The sequence below is a fragment of the Pezoporus occidentalis genome, unplaced genomic scaffold (assembly GCF_034315485.1).
Source record: "Pezoporus occidentalis ecotype Australia unplaced genomic scaffold, CSIRO_AGI_Poc_V1 ctg279, whole genome shotgun sequence".
Taxonomy (NCBI): Eukaryota; Metazoa; Chordata; class Aves; order Psittaciformes; family Psittacidae; genus Pezoporus; species Pezoporus occidentalis.
The window spans coordinates 177,010-199,521 of record NW_026914708.1 but is presented as its reverse complement, the minus strand read 5'-3'; the positions used below and the strand labels follow the sequence as shown (position 1 = coordinate 199,521).

General features: G+C 54.3%; 1 protein-coding gene across 9 annotated transcripts in view; it reads right to left on the bottom strand.

Moving 5' to 3' along the window:
• The window catches only part of SHANK3 (SH3 and multiple ankyrin repeat domains 3), a 329,535-nt gene that overhangs the window by 184,068 nt on the left and 122,955 nt on the right, over positions 1-22,512 (bottom strand). The gene's annotated exons all lie outside the window — the stretch shown is intronic.

Sequence of the window (22,512 nt, the reverse complement as noted above, 5' to 3'; positions counted from 1 at the left end):
GCGGGGGGGCCGCCGCCCGCCGCCGGCTCCATGGCGCGGCGCCGCCCGCCCCGCGCCGCGCTCCGCTCCCTCCGGCGCCGCGCCGCTGCCGCGCGCACCATGGCCCGGGGCAGGTGCCGCCGCCGGCAGCTCCTCCCCCTGCGGGCGGGGACGGCGCCGCCACCGCCCCCCGGCGCCTCCCGCCCCGGCCCGGGGCCGCGCACAGACACGCCCCCTGGCGGCCGTGGCGCTGCCCGGGACGGGACGGGGCGGGACGGGACGGGACGGGACGGGACGGGGCGGGACGGGGCGGGACGGGACGGGGCGGGACGGGACGGGGCGGGAACACCGGCGGGCGGGCGGGGGGGGGCTCAAGGAGGAGCAGGGGGCGGGGGAGGGGGTGCCCAGCTCCCGGGCGGGGGCACAGCAGCGGCGGGCGCTGCACGGCGGCAAGACCGGGGCCGGGGTTCCCCCAGCGCCCGCACCGCGGAGCCCCACAGCGGGGGGGTCGGGGTGGCCGCAGCATCACTGTCAGGGACCCGGCCCCGGCCCCCGCCGCCGCCCCTCTGCGGCGCCCTGTTTTGTGCTGCAGCCCCAGCTCTGCGCTGCAGCCGCCCCCAGCTCCATCCTTGCATCTCCCTTGCCCCGCAGCTGCAGCCGCCCTGTTGCACGCTCGCAGCCCCCGCTGGGCTCATACATCCCCACCCCACAGACTCCACGTCCCCCTGGTACATGGGGCTTCCATAGCCTCGTGGGGCTGCTCCGCCCCCTCCCTCCGGCTGCCCCCCCCAGCCTGGCAGAGCTGTGGGGTCTCCTCCTGCAGCTGGAGGTGCTGCCGGGAGAGGTGCAGATAGGGAGGAAGGGCTGCTGCGGCGGGAAGCGCACCCCAGATATGGCTGTGAGCCAAAGGGGCTCCTGGCTCCCCACAGAACAAGGAGCGGGGATGGTGCCCCTCGGCCTGGGACAGCCTGAGCTTCCCCAAGGAGCGACACCGCCGCCACGGAGCAGCGCTGCCCGCGGCTCGGGCAGCAGCGGAGAGCCGGGAACGGGACCCGGCTCCGAAACAAGGTGCTCCGCGCCCGGGATGAGCAGGATGCCCGAACCCCCTCGGCGATCCCCCCATTCGCAGGCACAACCCTCGGCAGCCTTCTGCCAAAGGCACCCGTCACACCCTGAATATGCGCCGGGATGCGACCAGCCCCAGCAGACCCATCATCGCCTGCTGCTCCAGCACTGCGCTACACTCCCGGCCCCGAAGGAAAAACATCTCATCAGGAATAAATAGCTGCCCTTCCCTTACACTGCTTCTAAATGTCACTCCAGTACCGCTTTTAGGCAGTGCGGAGATGCTGAACACCAGCTCAGATCTCCAAAAGGCCCTTTATGTTGTTAGAAACAGCCACGAGAAGCTCGCAGAAGACGTAGGTATTGCAGAGCTGAGAGTCTGCTTGCTGCAGCGCGCCTGGCCAGGCTGCAGCCATGCACCAGACATGCTGCTCCCTGCATCCTACTCCCTGCATCATGCACCCTGCTTCCTGCACCATACACCCTGCTCCTTGCATCCTGTTCCCTGTACCCTGCACTATGCACCTTGTGCTCTGCACCCTGCTCCTTGCATCCTGCTCCCTGCACCCCTGTATGACTGCTCCCTGCACTCTGCACGCTAGCGTCCACAGGGCCAGTGCTCCCACTTCTGGCTGTGCACGGATGTGGGTACACAGGCACGGGGCTGCCAGTGCATGGTGGGATTGCTGCAGTGGGGCTGCTGGGGCACAGTGGGATCGTTGGCCAGCTCACAGTGGGATCATGGGCTGATGCACATTGGGATCACTAGCCAATGCACAGTGGGATCACTGGCCAGTGCACAGTGTGATCACTGGCTAGCACATGGTGGGATCACTGGACAGTGCATGGTGGGTCACTGTGCACGGTGAGGACACTGGCTGATGCACATTGGCATCACTGGCCAGTGCATTGTAGGTCACTGGCTAATGTGTGGTGGGAACACTGGCTGATGCAAAGTGAGACCACTGCAGCACTGGGGCCATCAACCCCCTCCAGCTCCACTGAACACTTACGGGTGCTCACGCAGACCTCCATGTTGGCAAGTGGGATCCCTCACCAGCCATGCCACTTCTCCAAGCTCCTGCCTACATGACCATTCCCTCGCAGCAACACCAGTGCTGGTCTCAAACCACCAACACGCAGCTCCAGTGCTGCACCCTCTGCAGCACTGCAGCACTTTCATGCACTGTCGCTCATGCATTTTCTCAGCAACAAACTTGCACCATTTTCCACATGACTTGGGCAAATCCTGGAGCTGTACCAGCCACTGGGCCTTGCACAGGTGCCACAAGGATCACAAGAGCCCAAAGCTCCCCCTCAGCAGTTGTGCCAGGGAAGCATCAATCCTGAGCCTCCCAAGCCAATCCCTCTTTACCATATTGATTTTGTAGCACACTCGTTTTCTAGCCGTTAAGGAGTTACTAAGTCAGGATGTCTCAGAAGCCTCCATCCATTAGATCACAGGTATATTTAGAGCACGTTCTGCAACCGCTTCGAAGAGCACCACCAGTTTGGTCTGGGCTGTTTTGGCTCCATTTCAATTAAAGGATATTAATTAGTTTAATCATATTTCATGTTAATGCCTGTTTGATAGAGACCTGTGTCAGCCTTGCAGCTGCTCCAGGTCCAGCCCCTACTCTGGGAACATTTCTACCTGTATCCCCAACTGGAAAACGCGAGGAGAATTGCGTGGCTCAGGTTGTTTTTCCAGCAGGCCAGAGCGGAGCAGCCCTTGGTGTAATTGCCCACAAGCTGACAATCTGTTTCTTCACCCACTTTATCACCCCACGCCACGAGGCACCTTGAGGCCACAGGGAGTGTTTCCTCCTGCTCCTCACTCAGCGAAGCTGTGCTGCTGGCTGCTGGATCCATAGCTAATTCCTGAACCGCAGCCAGGGCACTGTGTAGATCCTGAATAAACCGAACACGACCATGGCAGTGTTTGTTGGAGTAGCCAAGGAGCTTCTTGCGCCCCCAGAGTTTAACTGTGATCTGGTCATACATGATGCCCACATCCTCCTCATCCTCATCCACACAGGATGGACGCCATGGCCGAGACATGGGTACCAGAGGGGACCAGTCCATCAGGGATGCCAAGCAGAGGCAGCTCAAGTAAAATATGATCGCTGTGAGAAGCCCTTTGTCCCTTCATACAGAGCCCCTGCTGCCCACAGGGCTTCTCTTGGTGGTGGCTGTTTACTTGACACTCGTCATCCAACCTGCACATCAGAGTTCACCGAGTGACCGCAGAGTGATGCTGGGACATCGGCCCAGCCGCAGGTATCGTTCTACTGCAGAGGGACACGTCTGGTTGGCAAGTCTCAAAAGCAGATGCAGGACTCATCCTCCCAGTGTTTCCTGCTGCCTCTGTGGCCAGCAACATGCCCTGGAAGCTGGTGAGCTGAAACCCGATTTCTCTGAATGCTTCACCTGAAGCCAGGAGGAGCCTGAGCTGCTGGTGCATGGCAGCAGAGAGGCTGCTCCGAGTCCAGGTCTGGTTCTCCTCCAGATAAATGAGTGCTCCAGAAGCACTGCTGTGAGCCTATGTCCAGTATGGAGATCTGATGCTCACCTTTCTCTGAAATTCCTGGGTTCTCACTCTTGCCCTGCCTGTTGAAAATAACTATTTGAGATGGATTTGATGTGTGACTCCACATCTCATACTTCTAGTGGTATTTTAGCCCCCGGAAGCATCCAGACTCGATATTGCCTGTAGAGAGTGACAGTAACCTGGCAATCTGACAGGGTGACTCCATCAGAAACGGTGTTGGTCCCAGTACAGAAGAATTTCCTCACCAGAGCAGACGCTTACCATAATCATAGAATCATCATAGAATCATGGAACGGTTTGGGTTGGAAGGGACCAATCCAAGCTCATCCAGCTCCAACCCCCTGACATGGGCAGGCACACATTCCACTAGACCAGGTTGCTCCAAGCTCTGTCCAACCTGGCCTTGATGCCTGCCAGGGATGGGACATTCAATATTAATCCCCTCAAGAAGCCATGGCCATTTGTGAGGAAGACAAACTTCCCTTCCACTGGCTGGTGGAAGGTTCAAATCACTGCAAGTGAATTAACAGACCATAACAGTCTCCACAATTACTTCAGATACATGAAGCAGTCCCAGAGCAACCAGGATGGTGGCTTTAATTTCTGTGCCCTCAAGGGGCTGATCAAAAGAGAATCCCTTTGTGTCAGGTGAGTTCTGGCTGAAGGATTCTCAGTTTAGGTTTAAACAACCTCTTCTCCTTCCTTCTGTTGGGAATTCCTGCTTAGTGCTATCCCAGCAGGGCACCCATGGGGTGAAGTGAAGGTGTTCAGAGAGTGCAGCCGATGATCCCTGGGTGCTGCAGCACGGGCTGTGAGGGCAGGACATGGGGACGTGACAGGTCCAAGCCCACAAGGCAGTGCTGGAGCTGTGGGAATAACCCAGCTTTGCCTTGCTGTGTTTCTGTGGCTCTTTGGGAGCAGTGAACGTCCCACAGCATCTCTCACGTTCTCACAAAGGAGCTGTTTCACATCCTGCTTTCCTTCCCCCTGAGAGCTCAATATCACATTTTTTGTTGCTTTCAGATACACAAAGGTTTTTGCATGGGGGAGCTACGTACTGTGCTCAAAACTGAGCCCTTCAGGGATGAAGTGGATTTGGCATCTCTGCAGTTAACCTGCCAGCCTCTCCTAGGAACTCTGACTGCTAAATGGCTCTTGTCCACAAGGCACCAATCCCAGAACTGTGCTGCTGCTTTTTGAGTGGTTTTGTGAGATGTCTTTGGTGCTGGAGTTGCCTTTCACGTCAGCCATGGAAGGAAGGATTTGTAAACTACTCCTCTTGTTCTGAGAACATTTACGTGCTCTCACAGACACAGCTCTGTGCCCATGGGATACCTGGAGGGGATTCCTCTGTAGGAACCTTTCTGGATACATCCATACCCAAAGCTTGGTGGGAAGAAGCACACAACACGTGCCCTGCCATGGGTCTTCCAGCTTTGCCCGGTAGTGAGAGCCACAGCAATGCGCTTTGTGCATTGCACTCTTCAGTGTTTGGATAAGGGAGGCTCTGCTGTCACACAGCAGCATTGCAGAGTCCATCAGGTCCTTATAAACTGGTACCATTAGATGGAATTTGACTGGCAACCAAAGACAGCTTCTCCAGTGGCGCTTACTATGTGTCCTTTGGAAGAGATGGTTTTGCTGTTCTGGAGTTTCAAATTGTTACTACAAGCGTGGCTGACAGCTACAGAAATAGACTGGGCTTGATGGAAATGATTTCAGCTCCAGCAAGAAAATAGCAGCTTCGGCACTTCTAAAACTTCCCCTGATTCATGGAATCAAACAGAACGGTTGTGGCTGGCAGGGACCTCGGAGGCATCCGGTCCAACTTCCTGCTCAGGCATAGCATCATAGAATCACAGAATGGCTTGGGTTGAAGGGCCCTTAAAGCTCCTCCAGCTCCAACCCCTGCCACGGGCAGGGACCCCTTCCACTGGAGCAGCTTGCTCCAAGCCCCTGTGTCCAACCTGGCCTTGAGCACTGCCAGGGATGGGGCAGCCACAGTTTCTCTGGGCACCCTGTGCCAGCGCCTCAGCACCCTCACAGGGAAGAGCTTCTGCCTAAGAGCTCAGCTCAGTCTCCCCTCGGGCAGGTTCAAGCCATTCCCCTTGGCCTGTCCCTACAGGCCCTTGTCCCAAGCCCCTCTCCAGCTTTCCTGCAGCCCCTTTAGGCACTGGAGATGCTCTAAGGTCTCCCCTTAAGGAGCCCTCTCTTTTCCAGGCTGTCCAAAATTCAGGAGGCAGTTTCTGGCATGGAGAGCTTTATGCCTCATTGTTGGGGCTCCCTCCAGCCACAGGAGCAGAGCAGGACCCCCACCCTCTGCCCCCATGCACTCCAGGCTGGGTGACGAGGCAGACCTGGGCTGGTTCTGGGGCCGGTTGCCAGTGCTCTTGCACAAACTGGCTGCTGCTGGAGCAGGGCTCATGCAGCTTTGCTGTGCAGTCTGCTGTGAAACGTCTGCTCTCAGATCGTCTCTGCACAGCTCCATGCGACCAGCACAGCACCCGCTGATGGGAGCCAGTTAGTGAGGGAGCCAGATTCCCACTGCTCGCGAGCAGGGAGGCAACAGGAGGACAGTAGCCTCTCACCCTTGCTGCTCCTCCTCAGAACGCCTGCACCAGGCTCCAGTTCATGCACACCGCGCATTCAGCCGGAGCCACAGAGCCCTCGGGTGGATCAGGGCATCTCTCAGGAGCAGTGGGAGCTCGGGGGCAGCTCCTGCTGTAGCGCAGGGAGGATGCACATGAGAAACAGCATGGGACATGAGCCACAGAGCCAGTGCCTGCACGGGAAAGCCCTTGGCAGAGGCCAGGCAGCGCCGGCTCTCATGCCCTACAAGATGCTGTGGAAGCTGGAGTGAGAGCCGCTGCCTGGTAACGCTGTGGCGCTGCCAAAGCGGCAGCCGGGAGGGAGAGCTCCTGCAGGCAGCGTCCTCCCCGAGGCGTCACGGCGATGATCCGTGGGGATGCTGAAGTAACCCCCCCAAACACCAACACCTCCGCCTGCCTCTGCCGCAGCATTGCCGACGCGCTGGAGAACACGGAGCGGAACTGGAAACCCGACAGAGGCAATTCATTAAGAGGGTTTGTCTCCCTTGGTATAATCACAGCTATTGATTCACTCCTGAAAGCTCTACGTGTGCATCCCAGCCAGAGAAGCATCCCACTGGTGGCTGGATCCGTGCCTCTCTACCCTGACAGCTGCAAGTGTTCTGTATCACTGGGCACCTCCAGCACATTTGAGAGCTCCACTGAAAAGACAAAATCTAGTTTTAGCAGGTGGCAAAGAGCGTAACAGGGTTTTTGAATATTATGCCTCTAATCCTGCCTATCCTGCAAGCTCCCACTCCTTGGGAGCTTGGACAACCTGTCTGTAAGCCTGGCAAAAGCAGCCATGCATGACCATGCACCTCACCCCTGGCAGGTGAAACCAGTCACAGGCTCTGCTCAAGGTGCAGGATGAGTTTACATTAGATGGTATTTAAAAAGAGCTGCAAGAGGATTTCCAAACCTCATACCTCACTGGGGATGGAGGCAAAGGTCCAGGTGGATCTTCACAAGCTGCTGCTGGTCAAGACAAGCCATTTCAAAAACTTTGCTCTATGAAAAAGAACCATTCCAGAATCTCTCGTGGTCAGTGTTAGCCAGGAGTGACAGGAGATGACAAACAGCCCCTCCTTACTTAGGCACCATAAACCTCCGAAACCCAGGAGGTCCATGGCTTTGCAGCTCCTCGAGGTGATGGAACCCATCACCACTCTGAGGCAGGAGCTACTCGGTGAAGAAGGAAATAATTTGCAGAGCCTGTGTCTACAAAACCTTTAACATCCTGGTTGACAAGTCCTTATGCACGTCTCAGTCAAAACCTACACATGCCTACACATGGCATCCAGCATCTGCTGTGTGCAACTGGGCTTGGGGAACACATTCCATCCCTCCTAAACAAATACTCACACCTCCACCTCCCCACATATGGTCAGACACTGAGCAGAAGTAGAGGTCTAGAAGGACCTTTCCTAGAAGGTCCTCCCCATGTGCCCCGGCAGCTCCACAGAGATGGAATACTGAGATAGATCTCGTTACTCCAGCACCACTGACTCCACAACCCTCAGCTTGACACCTTCTGCCTTCACTGACGTTACCTTGGGAAAACCCTTTAGATGGTTACAGGCAGCTGGAGCATGAACCTCAGGGAGAATGAGCTGAGACTTTGGCACCACCATCAGAAACGCCTGTCCTCAAGATTATTCAGCTCTTGTCACATCGTCAGAGGCTGACACCCGCAGCATCTCTCCGGTGCTGCCAGTAAAACCAGGGCTCCTCAGCCTCGACAGTGCACAAGCTGCTCTGCTGCCATCAGCTGCTGCCCCTTGCCCTGACCTGCTGCATCCAACCCTTAGCAAGCCTTGGCAGCTCCCACCAAACACAGTGGGTCCCACACGACTTGCACACTGTGCTTTTTACCAAGAGTTCACTAAACCATCCAGATTCTCCATTGAAGGCACTGAGCTACTGGATGAAGTGGGGGGACATGGCACCCCCATCCTCTCACCCTCCTTACCAGTAAGGACCAGCACATCAGCCCAGGAAGGGTCAGGTCATGGGAGGAGTAATCAGTTCACGGCAAGGCAGTGCAGGGAGGCTGAGGTAACGAGGACGTTCCATAGTGCAGCCCTCTGCTTCCACCCTCGTAGACCCTCATCCATCTCATGCTCTGTATCCAGAGCCCGAACACCTCAGCAGGACAGCAGATCCCATTTGTTTGCCACACACTTCACTTGCGGTACCCCCGTGCTGGTCGCTGCAGCACCGACATCCTCCTGTGCTGCTACCCCTTTATACACGCCATACGTTACAGACACAAGAACAGGCTGCATGCACAGAGCTTTCCAAACCCATCCCAGCTCATCAAGAACACCAGGATAAGCACGTGCATGCACCAGCAGAGACATGTGGCTTCACAGCTCAGCGATGCTGAGCACTCCTTTTGCAGGTCTCTTAGCTGAGCTCATTACCATTCCCATTATTTTATTAATCAGAAGCCTGCAGCTGACTCCCTGAACTGCATTAGCTTTTCCCGGAGGAAAATCATGTCATCTCTTGGTCAGCTCACCCAAGAACAACTTTATCAGCCCACTTCTGAGTTCTCCCTCGTGCATTTCCCAGATTCTCTGGCCTAAGGCCCCCTCCTCACACCCCCTTCAGCCAGAGATGCGCAGCCCTGAGGAACCACAATGGAGAAACCAGCAAAGGTGATGCTGAAACTGCCTTTACCCAGGTAAATCCGCAGCTCCTGAAACTTTGTCCCCAGAGTCACCACAAACGTCCCAGTAATTCTATTCCAAACACGACCATCGTTACTCTGAGCTCTGTTTAGCTGATGGTCTGGCTTGCCTGGACTAATGCCCATAGCTCATCACCCTCTTTGTCCCTGCTGCTGGAAATACAGTTTCCAAATGGATCGCTCCCTCCCAGATCCCTCATCCTCTGTCTCAGTGGCCGCAGCTGTAAGATACTTCCCAACTCTCTTTTGATGATGAATTTAAATAATTTGACCAAATGATATTCCCTCTTCTGCCCAGTAGTTCCTGAATCACTGAACAGTGGCTGGGACAGAGCCATGGCTGAGTCCAGAAGTGACTGGAACCGCTTGGAGCTGGTAAAGAATGAAACCAAGGCCAAAGACCTGGGACTTGCACAAAAGCATCTCCTGTACTGCCAGAGCACAGCTCAGGATGTCCCAGAGGGAGAAAGGGGCAGCGACATCAACCGCACCATCCCTGCAGCCACGCTTGGGAAGCAGCCCTCGATGTGAGAGGAGCTGGGACATGCCTCTGCTCCAGAAAAGACAGCGACTTTGCACGGCATTCCCACTGCACTGGCAGAGCGAGCAGGGCATTGCCCCTTGGCTGCTCCATAGCCCTCCTTTCCCTCTCCTCGTACAGCTGAGAGAGGAGCCACAGCCATTGCTGTGACACCGGGAGGGCAGGAGGTGCTGAGGGAGCATTGGGGAGCGGGGCTGAGGCACCAGAGAATACATCAGAGGGACGGAGCTGAGCAGGGCCTGGCTGATCATCCCAGGAACATCACAGCCCTGGCAGCAAAGTCCCTGCTCAGGCATCACACAAAGAGCAGCTTCGAAATTGGGACTGGAAAGCACTTCACCAAGAAAGCTGAGACCAAACTGTTCTGTGTTTGAGCCATGAAAACCAGCTCCAGCCTGGGACACGGCCCCAGGAGGACTTCCAGGATGGCTGCAGCCATCTCCTTGTGGTCCGCATGTCGCTTGGACCCACATCTTGCTGGGAATTGCTCTTTCTGAGGGCTGGAGCAGCTCTGCTCTGGAGCCAGGCTGAGAGAGCTGGGCTGGGGCAGCCTGGACAAGAGAAGGCTCCTGAAGGGGAGACCTGAGAGCAGCTCCAGTGCCTGAAGGGGCTGCAGGAAAGCTGGAGAGGGGCTTGGGACAAGAGCCTGTAGGGACAGGCCAAGGGGAATGGCTTTAACCTGCCCCAGGGGAGACTGAGATGAGCTCTTAGGCAGAAGCTCTTCCCTGTGAGGGTGCTGAGGCGCTGGCACAGGGTGCCCAGAGAAGCTGTGGCTGCCCCATCCCTGGCAGTGTTCAAGGCCAGGTTGGACACAGGGGCTTGGAGCAAGCTGCTCCAGTGGAAGGGGTCCCTGCCCATGGCAGGGGTTGGAGATTTAAGGTCCCTTCCAACACAAACCAGTCTGGGATTCATTAAAACTGTAATTGCCCAAAGACTGATCAAAGACAACTGCTGAGCTCTGTGGCACAGAGAAAAAGATTTCTTCCCAAAGGGCTGGCAGCGTGGGAATGCTGATGTTTTCTCTTCCATAACACTGCGGGACACTCAGTCCTGAATAATGTTTTACCTGAATTCTGTGCTATGGGTGTTTGTCTAGGACATGGTGAACCTCCAGCAGGGAGAGCTGGAGCTGCTGGAGCTGCAGCCCAAGCCAGCAGATGCGATGAGGAGGTACCATGAGCACAGCGGACGCACTGAGACCATGTCTGCAGCTGCCTGGAGCTGCCGGTATCTATCTCCAGGAAAAGAGACCTGGGAACAACTGTGGTCCTGCTTGATATACTGATTATTTTTCCTTTTCCCTGTTTTGTTTTCCATATTATTGTTTGGATAAAGCAAAATAGGGAAGAACGCGGAGGAATGAAACTCCTCACCCGGACACAAACACAACTTTCTTTGTGATGAGCCCCAGGACAGGAGTTCAGGCATTTTGCCCTATGGTGCCTGCAAACAGATCCATTTTGAGCCACCCAAGACTGCAAAGAGCTGCTCTGTCACTGATGGTGTCCTCAAGAGCACTCGTGCACCTCACCCTGTGCCTGCCTCTGCCTGAGAGACAGGGCAACAAGCAAAGGTTGTGATGAATGTCCCACCCCTCACCTCACAGCTCCCTGGTCGTCAGCAGTTAAACCAGCCCTTCTCCTTCACCCAGACATCAACTACAGGTGTCTCTTGTACATTAACACCGGGTCTGGTGCGTCCAAGCACTGCCTATGGAGAACCATGCTCCTGGGGCAGCTTATTCCACCCCAGTGCTGCAGGTGCTGCGTGGGTCCTTCCCCCATGGATGGAGCTGCTGCTGCTTCCCCTTTCCAAGCACAGCCCTGCCCCACTGGTGGTCCTGGGGGATTCTTCTCAGGAAATGCCTTCCCAGGGGGGAGGAATGTTCATAACTGAAATGTCCCTGGAACTCAAACTGATTCTCAGGTTTATTCCCTTGGAAGGGAGGATGTGCCTGTGCCAAATGTCAAATCTTTGTCACTGATTCCCATTTACTCCACATCTATATTCCGTAACAAATGGAGCCCGTGTGAGGCACACGGGGGCAGGCCAGGTTGCTGGGACACCTCTAGCACACAGGCACCAGGAACATCCTCTGCCTCGCTGCCACCACCAAGTCTGACTGAGGATGCGCACAGTGACGCAGCTCCTGCAGATGTGGTAGCATCCAGCGCTCACCGCAGCAGTGGGGTGACCTTCGCACGGGACCTGACCTCAGCCCCAGCCCCAGCATTTCCTGGTGCTCCATTTTCAGGATCAGGAGCTTCAGCAAAGACAAGGCTGCAGCAGGCAGCACTGGGACCAGTGGCACCGGGACCAGACCAAACCCACCAGTTTGTCCCTCACCTCTCAGCGCGGCAGTGACTGTGCAGAAGACACCAGCACTGAGGTTTGCACCACTAACCCCGACCAGCTGAGATCTACCAAAGCTCCTGACAAGAAGGTCTCCTGTAGGACAAGGGGTGGTGTAGTCCTTTCTTACTGCCCCTGCTCAGCCAGCGCAGGGCTGGACAGCAGAAGTGCTCAGGGTATCAGCACAGACGGTGCAACACATTTCACTCCCAGATAACACAGCATCATCACTTGGGATTAGATGGAAAGCTTGCAAGTGTCATCCCAGAAAATAAAAGGAATGCGTGCTTGGGAATATGGAGCAGACACAGCAAAGACCCATTTCGTTTAAAATGCACAGCTTCTGCGCTGCAAAGTGGCTCCTCAGCTTGCTTAGCGCCAGCTTCATCCTGCAGAGGAGCCACTTGCTCAGAGCCACTCAAGTCTCGCAGGTTGGGTTTATTATGGAGCGCCAAGTCTGGGAAGTCGAACCCCAAATCTTGTGCCAGAAGGAGTTCTGGTGACAAGCTGTGCACGTGAGCTGGAGCTCTGCATGGAGGCAAGAGGCACAGAGTATGAGCATCCAAGATTTCAAAAGCAAAGACAACACTGACAGCATTAAAACGCGAAACCCTGCAGAGATCTAAGGCGCTAAGTAAGCAGTTAAGGAAATCACTGGATGAGGAGCAGGTCTGGCCAAGGGGGAGGCCCAGCCACAGCTACAGAGTCTGAGGAGAAGAGCTGAAATCCCGCTGCGTGGAGCTGGCCCCACTCTGACCAGACCTGGTGCTGCTGGGAAGAGAGGGGCAAGTCTCATGGCAGAAAAGAATAAAGCTCAGAAAGGGGAAATGCTGCCAGACAAGGCAAATGGCAGAGTGAGTGCTCAGTGTGGCTGCCGCAGGGATGACCAGGTTTGTGAAACACAGGTAAGATCACAGACCTCATGGGATATATATGGACGCACCAGGAAGGATCCTGGGTTGGAGGCCCCCGGGGGCCTGTGAAATGGGGAGGGGTGGGAGAGGCAGCTTTGAGGGAGCTGAAGAGCGAGATCTGCATGGAAATGCTTTCTGAAATACCCTCAGGATCTCATGCAGAAGCCAGATGGGAGCAGGGAGGTAAATCCCACTGCATGGCTGAGAGAAAAGAAGGCTGTGTAGTGACTAGAGACTGGGGAAAACTCTGACAATAGGATTCCCGGGCAGGAGAGGCACAGGAAACCTAAACTAAATCTCGGTGGAAGCAAGCTGCTGGGTTTAACACAAAAAGGTTGTAGGAGAGCTTTTAGCTAAAGGGTTAGGAAAGCTGGCATATGCAAACAAGCACCTGCTTTGGGGCTGACTCATGCTGTAGGGGTGAAGCCATAAAGAGAGTGGACAGAAGCTGGCAAAAGTGAGGTAACTGCTCCACGGGGAGCAGTTGCACAGACACCCGGGCTCGTGCATCTGTTCCTCTGCTGGAGCTGGAGGTCTGAGAAGTGAGACAGGAGACCCAGAATCCTGGTTTTAATATCGATACAACGGATGCACTGGGAATGCAGGGGAAGAAAGGCACAGCAGGAAACGTAACACAGAGCGTTCTGAGCCAGCGCTGGTGGGGAGGAAGGAGGTGCCTCAGTGCAAAGATGGCTTTCAGCTACACCAGATGAACAAGTGGACTGTGCCAGCAACGAGTGTAGGTTAGTCCTGGGCTGATGCTCCGGCAGGAGACATGGGCGATGAGGACCACACGCCAGGCACCCTGGTGATACCACAGAGCAGTGAGGTCATTGAGCACAGGGCAGTGAGACTCACCCCTGAATTCTGCCCAAACAGAGCAAACACCAGAGACAACAGACTGGACTTTAGCACGGCCAGCGGAGCAGCCAGGCAGGGAATGGGCTGCAGGAAGATGCATTCCTGACCTTGCAGTGACCAGGGAACATGCTATAGCTCATAATCTCATTCATTAAGAGTCATTATTTAACAGTGACCCCAATACAGCTACACATACAAGGGCGTACTGTTGTAGATGCAATGGGACGTGATCAGTCGTTTGCCTCTGTGCTCAGTTAAAGCACAGGGACTCTAAATGCCTAGAAATTCATGTTGGTAAGAAACTAAAAAGGACCATTAGAAGTAAAACCTTTGCTTGAGTCCTAGAGACTATCTTAAGACACCTTACTGGATGCTCAGCCACATACTACCTGTCAATAAGGAAAATAGAAATACCTGAATAATAGCAGGGCACGTAAGGTTATAAGAAGCAAGGAATCATAGAATGGTTTGGGTGGAAGGGACCTTAAGATCATTCAGCTCCAACCCCTGCCACGGGCAGAGACCCCTTCCACTGGAGCAGCTTGCTCCAAGCCCCTGTGTCCAACCTGGCCTTGAACACTGCCAGGGATGGGGCAGCCACAGCTTCTCTGGGCACCCTGTGCCAGCGCCTCAGCACCCTCACAGGGAAGAGCTTCTGCCTAAGAGCTCATCTCAGTCTCCCCTCGGGCAGGTTCAAGCCATTCCCCTTGGCCTGTCCCTACATCCCTTGTCCCAAGCCCCTCTCCAGCTTTCCTGCAGCCCCTTCAGGCACTGGAGCTGCTCTCAGGTCTCCCCTTCAGGAGCCTTCTCTTCTCCAGGCTGACCCAGCCCGGCTCTCTCAGCCAGAGGTGCTCCAGCCCTGTGCCAAAAAGGCAAAGTTGTATTTAAATGAGAAGCCCCAGGACAGCTCATTTGTTAAATGTTCTGTTAAATACCGAACACAACACGAAACTAGAGCTGACTTAGAAGAATGATGTGTAGAAAGCCTAAAAACTGGTGTCATTGTTCAGGCACATCCAGAACAGAAAACCTCTGCACTGAGCACAGAAACCTCTTCTTTAGGCAGAAACCTCTGCACTGAGCACAGACGATGCTAAGTCTGACTCCTCAAGGAATCAAGAGATAAAAGTGCTCCTATGGGGAGAACCCCCCTTGAAGCTCCAGGGGTCAAATTTTACTTCCCAGAACCACACTGATGTATGGCATCATACATCAACTGGCACCTGTGCCAACATTGGCTCTCGCTTGTGTTAATTTTGCCCTTTTTTGATGCTTAGTCCCAGCTCTGTCTCCAGTTCTCCAGGACAAACAAGCCCACTTTCCAGAGCTTTTATAGGAATGGAGAGGGCAGGGACACGGCGTTTAACACAAGGAGGAAACACCGTTTTGCTCAGCTGAGAGACAGTGGCGCAGGATGTTACAACTGCCAAGAGCAGACAGGGTTTCAAGAAGGGATTAGACAAGCTCGTGAGGGATAATCCACCGATGGTTAATGGAAATGCTAATGGACAGCCTTCATCTCAGGGAGCTCTGACTGCTGCTCACCAGTAACTTGCTCCTCAGCTCCTCGCCATTCACTCCATGTTGTGACTTTTCCCTGTGTATGCCCTATAGATGTGCTGGGGCAGGATCGGGGGTGCCAGGGGAAGCCTGTTCCCAGGATGGTCACCCCGTGTCCTGGGGCCTGCATCAGCCCCCTCTGCTCTGGTTTCTGTTTGCCTTTATCTGTCACAATGAACAGTGCACAGTGTTTTAAGTAAGCTCTTAGGGGATGTTGTACAACTGTGCGAGCACTCGTCTTCACAACAGACACTGGCCGCCATCTGAGTAATGCTGCCAAATATTTTCCTCTATTGTTTCTATGATTCTATGATTCTAAGAGATAAAGCAACTTTGAGCTCACAGAAGAAATTCTGGGATTTATCTTTTAAATACAGATTTAAAGCTGACTCTTTTATCTTAATTTGAGCTTTCCCATACTTCAGATTCTTCCTAATAATCCAGTCCTCCTCAGCACCAACTTCACATCCTCAATAAAGTTCCAGAATGTGCTTCTCATGCCAAGGACACTGGAGGAAAGACTAAAGATCATTCACAAGACCAAAACTTGATTTTTTCCTACTAAAACGCCTTCTGTCCCAGCACTTCCCCATTCAGCTCTTATGCATTCCCATTGCTCTTGTACATTCAGGTCACTGCTTAGTTACATTCACCTCTGCACTCTGCCATGTTCTTCATGAGGAAAACCATTTAACATGGGGTGTTATATCCAGTGTGCACCGTTACCAGACACACGAGACCTGCTGAGTTCACCTTTGCTGGGGAACTGCACATGTAGCAAGTATAAATCTAAGAGGGCTAAGAGGACTAAATCTAAGATTTAATGATGATATAAAAAGATGCACATGCTCCCTAAAACCTGAATCACGGATTATAACGGGCAAACAACCATCAATTATTTATATATATATTATATATGCATATATAAATGTGTGTGCACTTTCACAGCGCTGTAAAACATGGATTCAGCTTCCACGTGCTCTGGCCAGGCAGGAGGAGACTCTGCATGTCCCTGATCCTTGTGTCACCATGCTCTGATTCCTGCGGTGTGCTGCACAACTCTGTGGGGTGGGCGACACTGACAGCAGTGGGAACAGCAGTGGGAACAGCGGTGGGAACAGCAGTGCCCCAAGCACAGGACCCTGCCCAGCCCCTGGTTCCAGTGGGGATGTGTCCCAGGAGCACTTCTCCATGGGGTGCAGCAATTCTCGTCATTGCCTCAGCCTTTGTGGAGCCACTTCCCAAGGGTCCAGCTCTCCCACATCATGTTTTCTGCTGCTGCCAGGTAGGGCACCATCCCCCCCACATTGCCTTGTTCCCCCCGCTCCCTTCTCCAGCACCCATGTGCTGCTGCTCCGGCTTTCCCTGCAGCACATTTTCCAGATTGGAACTTTTCACACCCATGCTTCCCCTCCTTATCCACGCCAGGCTGGAACCCTGGGGTTCAGCAGCCTCTTACACCAACCAGTCCTCCCACCCTGATGATGCTCTCATGGCTCTGGCAGCTGGGTATGCCAATTCCTACCTGGAATGGAACAGAACAGAAAAGAACCAACTAGGTCCTGTTAGGCTACCACTAACCTGTCTCACTGAGGGCCTCAGCTACGCTGTTTGTGAACACTTCCAGGGCAGGTGCTCTGGGCACCCTGTTCCAGTATGATACCATATTTAGGGCAGGTCCCATGGAAGGCTGATAGCTACCACCACCCAACACGCATCTCCTGTACTGCAGCTCTCTGCAGAGGCTTCACATCAGCCCGTCCCTCCCCCTGACTGCAAATCACAAAGAGACAAGAGCAACAGGGAAACTCAAGCCCCAGCGAAGGAAGCAGCAGGTCTGGCACCCCAGCCATGGCAGAGCTCCCTGCTGCAGTGGCACAGATGTGTCACCCCAAGCAGACCTCAGGCACATCAGTCAAGAAAAAGAAAGCCACAGGTCCCAGAGCAACACGGTTCTGATCAGTGCCCTGATGCCACATGGTAATCCCTGTCCTGGTATGACCAGCCTGGAGAAGAGAAGGCCCAGGGAAACCTTAGAGCAGCTCCAGTGCCTAACGGGGATGCAGGAAAGCTGGAGAGGGGCTTGGGACAAGGGCCTGTAGGGACAGGCCAAGGGGAATGGCTTTAACCTGCCCGAGGGGAGACTGAGATGAGCTCTTAGGCAGAAGCTCTTCCCTGTGAGGGTGCTGAGGCGCTGGCACAGGGTGCCCAGAGAAGCTGTGGCTGCCCCATCCCTGGCAGTGTTCAAGGCCAGGTTGGACACAGGGGCTTGGAGCAAGCTGCTCCAGTGGAAGGGGTCCCTGCCTGTGGCAGGGGTTGGAGCTGGAGGATCTTAAGGTCCTTCCCAACCCCAAGCAAGCTGGGATTCTGTGATTTCGGGGATCCCACAGGCCACCTGTGGTCAGACTGTGCCCTCCTGCGCCATCAGCCGCTATGGTCCAGCTCCGGGCAGTAACTGGTGCTTGCACCGGCTCCTTCAGGCAGAGCTTCAGGACCTGCAGCAGCGAACAGGGCTCACAGTGCCTCTCAGGGAAAGGCTCAGGGACGGTAACCTCCCTGTTCAAGGAATTTGCCATGGCTGGGGTGCGAGACGAGAGCTGCTTCGCCGTGCGTGGCGGCGCTGCGGATCAGTTTAGTATGGCAAGTGAGGCCGAATGCCATCTTCAATTGCATGTACACGGGGAATTTAGATAAGCAGATTATAAATATACAAACTGGGATTCAACTGAGGGGAAGATGCTGCTTATCAGCAGCTGTAATTCTTCAGTTGGATCGTCACAATATCTATTCTTTGTCTTTGACTAAGCATTAAGATTTTGGTGTGATAAATTCCTCCTGCAGCAGTGACAGCCAAGGCTGTTTCCTCACCCAAAACCCGGGAACTACAAGGTTACAAACCACTCCAGCCCTGTGCCCTTCCCTTCCACAAGGTCCCCCCCTAAAGGTGGAGAAGCTGGTGCACAGACAAAGCCTGCACCTAAGCAGCAAAGCTGGAATCACTGCATGTACCAGCAAGTTATCTGCCAGCACAACTGATACCCTCTGAATTATGCCTCACCCCAGCACACAAATTAGCCAGCAGCAAAATAACTGGGTTTAAGGCTGTCAGAAAACATTACTTCACTGAAGTGCCTGAGCTGAAGAGCGTGTCAGCCCTTGCTCTCTATGGGGACAGTGAATGAGCAAACATTGCGCTCCGCTCGCCGCAGTCCTGGGCACGTGGGTTTGCAGGATATGCAGTTATTCATTTGGGGAAAAAAAAGGAGAAACTAGAACTGCACCTTTAAGAAATGCAAAAGAACAACAACATAATTTAATATATTCCAATAATAAAAACTTGGCTGGAGTATGTTAGGCAACTGGAAAGGGGATCTGATTGAATTTTAGACCTGGTTCTTGAATATGTGAATCAGATTAGGAGGAAGAGTTGATGGAAAGAGTGAGATGTGCCTGGCAGTCAGCGTGCAAGAAGACCGTAGAGGATGAAAATACCTTAAATGAAACTGTAGGAGAAAAACAATGGGACTTTGGAGTTTCCATTTCATTTTCCTCCTGGTGAAGCAGTCCACAAGAACCCACAGGTGACCATAAGCTCCAGCAGGTATGTTCCACATAGAAGGGGGACGTAGCTGAGCCACGCCTGGGGAAGTGCTGGAGCAACACGAGCGGACTCTGGTCACAGGGATGGGAGAAACCACAGCACAGCAGAGGACACAAGGAGCCATCTCCACAGAGCTGGAGTCAGTCTGGAGGCAGCGCTGGGGCAGGGGCTGAGGGCAAGGACACTGCAGTGCCTACAGAGACAGTCTTCAGCTTGCTCAGTGAAGGCGCAATTCTCAGGCCTGCGATACAACCTGAGCAGCTCTGTTCAAGGATGCTGCAGGACAAACCAGCTCCTAACCTGCCACTACTGCCACAAGGTGCAAGCTAAGAGACTCACAGGACCAGACCAGGAAAGGTAACTGCACCCTTCCGCGAGTGCCCAGGCTCCCAGGGAGGGATTGTGCCCTCAGCGCTCTTGAGCTGCAGGAAACCTCCAGCCTGTTTGCGCTGGGTTAGGAAGGGGCTGTCTGACACTGACCCAACCTCTCCCCTGGCAGGCTTCAGCCACTGCAGAAGCAGGACCTGGTGGAGCCGGAACGGGCAGGCTGGGGCACGGCACAGTGCTGACACTCACGAAGGCCGCCTTCCATCTGCAGCTCACCCAAAGACTCCTGGCACTGGCTGGGGCAAGGATCAGCAAGTGACTGCAGGAGAGGGGGAGTGAAGCCAAGGCAGATCCCTCTGTAGAGGTATGACCTTGACCACAGCAGCATTTAGAGACTGATTGAGAGATTGCCATTCACAAATAAACACACAGCTACAAGCCCCGATTTTTCTAATCCCTGCTAGCATGCAAGTCAGAATTCACCCCCTCTGAAGCACTCACTGTCACCTATCTGCTTTGCTGCTAACACCCATGTAAAACATGAGCTTTCTATAATGTTGGGGCTTTTTAAAAGCACATCTACACAGAGAATATATGCCACCATTTTTCCTTCACCTTGCTTCATTTAAAAAATTCTAGTCCATTTTAGCTGAAGCTGAGCCAGAAGCAATGAAAAACCTGGGAAATTTCAGACTGGAAGGGATTTGAACAGAAAGATTAAAACCAGCTGAAAGGAATCCTTTACTACGAGCAGCCCAGCTCAGTAAATGCCACCGGCGAGACTGCTACCCACCATAAAGTAATAGCTCCATAAATGGGGAACAACAGCACGTTACAGCAGCCGAGATTGCTGCCTGGTGTCAGCAGTGCTGAGTTCCAGCAGTATTAGCAATTTCATGCCAAGCCATAACGCGTGCTCCTATTTGGGATGCAGATCCCATAGCTTGGGAGCCTCATAAAAATGTGTAATAAATGCTACATCACTGAAATGGCAACGGTGATCCCATCACTACTTCAGCACAGGGTCATTCCATACGGATCACAGCAGAGAGCTCCAGGGGTCCCTTGGCAGCCTGACAGGGAAGTTTCTTCTGCTCACTGGTTATGAGCCACATAAGCAGTAAACCAAGACATAACATTCTGAAAACATCAGACATTTTGGGCTGAAGCCCGGCCTCATGAAGGGCACCTCTCACCACCCTGGCCCCTCCTGGAAGCCTGCCTGAGCTTCCCATGGAGCAGCAGAGGTGCCCTGGAGGCTGTGGCTGCAGCAGTGCCCATGCCATGCCCAGTCTCTGCTGGGAAGCGGATGGGTGTGCATGCCATGGAGCAGGAGGAACTTGGGAGAAGCTGCAGCTGATGTCCTGGAGGTGGAACCAATGACCCTCCCAAAACAGCACCTCAGCCAAGAGTTTGCACTGTCCCAACCAGAGCCAAACCGGAGCTGATCTCTAGGCAGGGAGACAAGAATTGTAATGTCAAAGTCTCCAACTCCTGGGCATTTTGACCTATAGGGACAGGCCAAGGGGAATGGCTTTAACCTGCCAGAGGGGAGACTGAGATGAGCTCTTAGGCAGGAGCTCTTCCCTGTGAGGGTGCTGAGGCGCTGGCACAGGGTGCCCAGAGAAGCTGTGGCTGCCCCATCCCTGGCAGTGTTCAAGGCCAGGTTGGACACAGGGGCTTGGAGCAAGCTGCTCCAGTGGAAGGGGTCCCTGCCCGTGGCAGGGGTTGGAACTGAACGATCTGGAGGTGCTTTCCAACCCAGACCAGTCTGGTTCTATGATTTGTCTGGAGGAGCCACAGAGCTGGTTGTCTGTTCGGAGCAGGATGGAGGCTCCCGTTCACCATGTGCCCTCCCTGCAGTGATCCCCTCGTGTTTCCCCCAGTGCTGCTGTTCTGTGAGTGTGAGCAGATAGCCCTTCATTTACAGGGTGGCAGATGAGCAGGCAGAGCTGGGCCTGTCAATGTTGACTGTGCTCCTCAGCGTGGAGCACAGAGCTGTGCTGAGCCGGTTGCCCAGGCAGGGCACAGCGATGCTGTGTGTGGTGAAGGGAGTCGGTGGATGGGTTCAGTTTTGCCAGTGCAGAGTGCTTAAAGCTGGTACTGGCTCAGGGCTCACTCACGGCACAAAGAACACTGGAATGCTGAGCTGTAAAGGGAATCTTTGCTGTTCATTAGGAGCCTGTGGAGCTCCCTGGGCAGGAGCAGCCTGTGCCCAGCACCTGGGGACACACAGATGCTCCTGGACATGGTATGAGAAGTCCTGCTCTCAGGAGTTACATCAGGGATGTTACAGATCCCGTCAGGAGGTGTGGGAATTTCTAAGCAGAAGAAGCCTGCCTGTGTGTGGGCAGGCTGTTCTGGCTTGTGCTGCAGGGATTCCTACCCTCTGAATTAACCTGGCCTCCCACCGGTGAGCGTTCAGGCTGGGCTTGAGGTCTGAATCCAAACTACATCACTGAAGCCTCAGAGCAGGAAACAGATGCCCTTCCAACCCAAACCATTCCATGGTTCTGTGGTAATCCCACTTTTGACCTGCTTCTCCCAAACAAATGTCCTAATGCAATGGTTGAAAGGGATCTTAAAGCTCATCCAGTCCCAGCCCCCTCCCGCGGGCAGGGACCCCTTCCACTAGAGCAGCTTGCTCCAAGCCCCTGTGTCCAACCTGGCCTTGAACACTGCCAGGGATGGGGCAGCCACAGCTTCTCTGGGCACCCTGTGCCAGCGCCTCAGCACCCTCACAGGGAAGAACTTCTGCCTTATCTCCAACCTGAACTTCCCCTCTTTCAGTTTGAACCCATCACCCCTCGTCCTATCACTGTAGTCCCTGATGAAGAGTTCCTCTCTGGTATCCAGTGGTCATATTAAATCACATCCTTCTTGTTTAATCCCGTTCTTTCCAACCTCTCTGCATACAAGACCATCTCCAGGCCTCACTAATTCAGACCATTCATCTCTGCCGTGTGATCACACACGGATCTGTTCGTTGCTGGTTGCCCAGTACTGCTCACAACATCCATACCAGACTGTGCCATTACACATGCAAAGGCACCAGGATATCATTACTGCTGTTCCTGTGCTATCTCTCACACTGCCAAATGCCTGTTTAATCCCTGGCAGTACCTGCAGAGCGGGCAGAGCCTCCCCACGGTGGCTGCAATGACATCTGGGCTCCAGCCCAGCACCAGCTGCAGGTGCAGCACTGAGAAAGACAGCACTGAAACAGCACAGACAGTGTGAAGGGCAGTGGACCAACGCAGAGACAGGCAGCAGGAGGTGAAGGTGAAGTTACTACAGGAGGGCTGAGGGACATAACCTGCAGCTCCTCAAAGACAGGAGCAAAGCACAGTGAGTCTGTCATCTCTCTCCAAGGGACTGCCCAGTGTGAAGCACTCAGAGATCACAGCTGGATGATGCTGGAGAGCAGGGAAATATTGTTGTACTAACATATCTGTGGAGAGCAGCTGGATGCACAGAG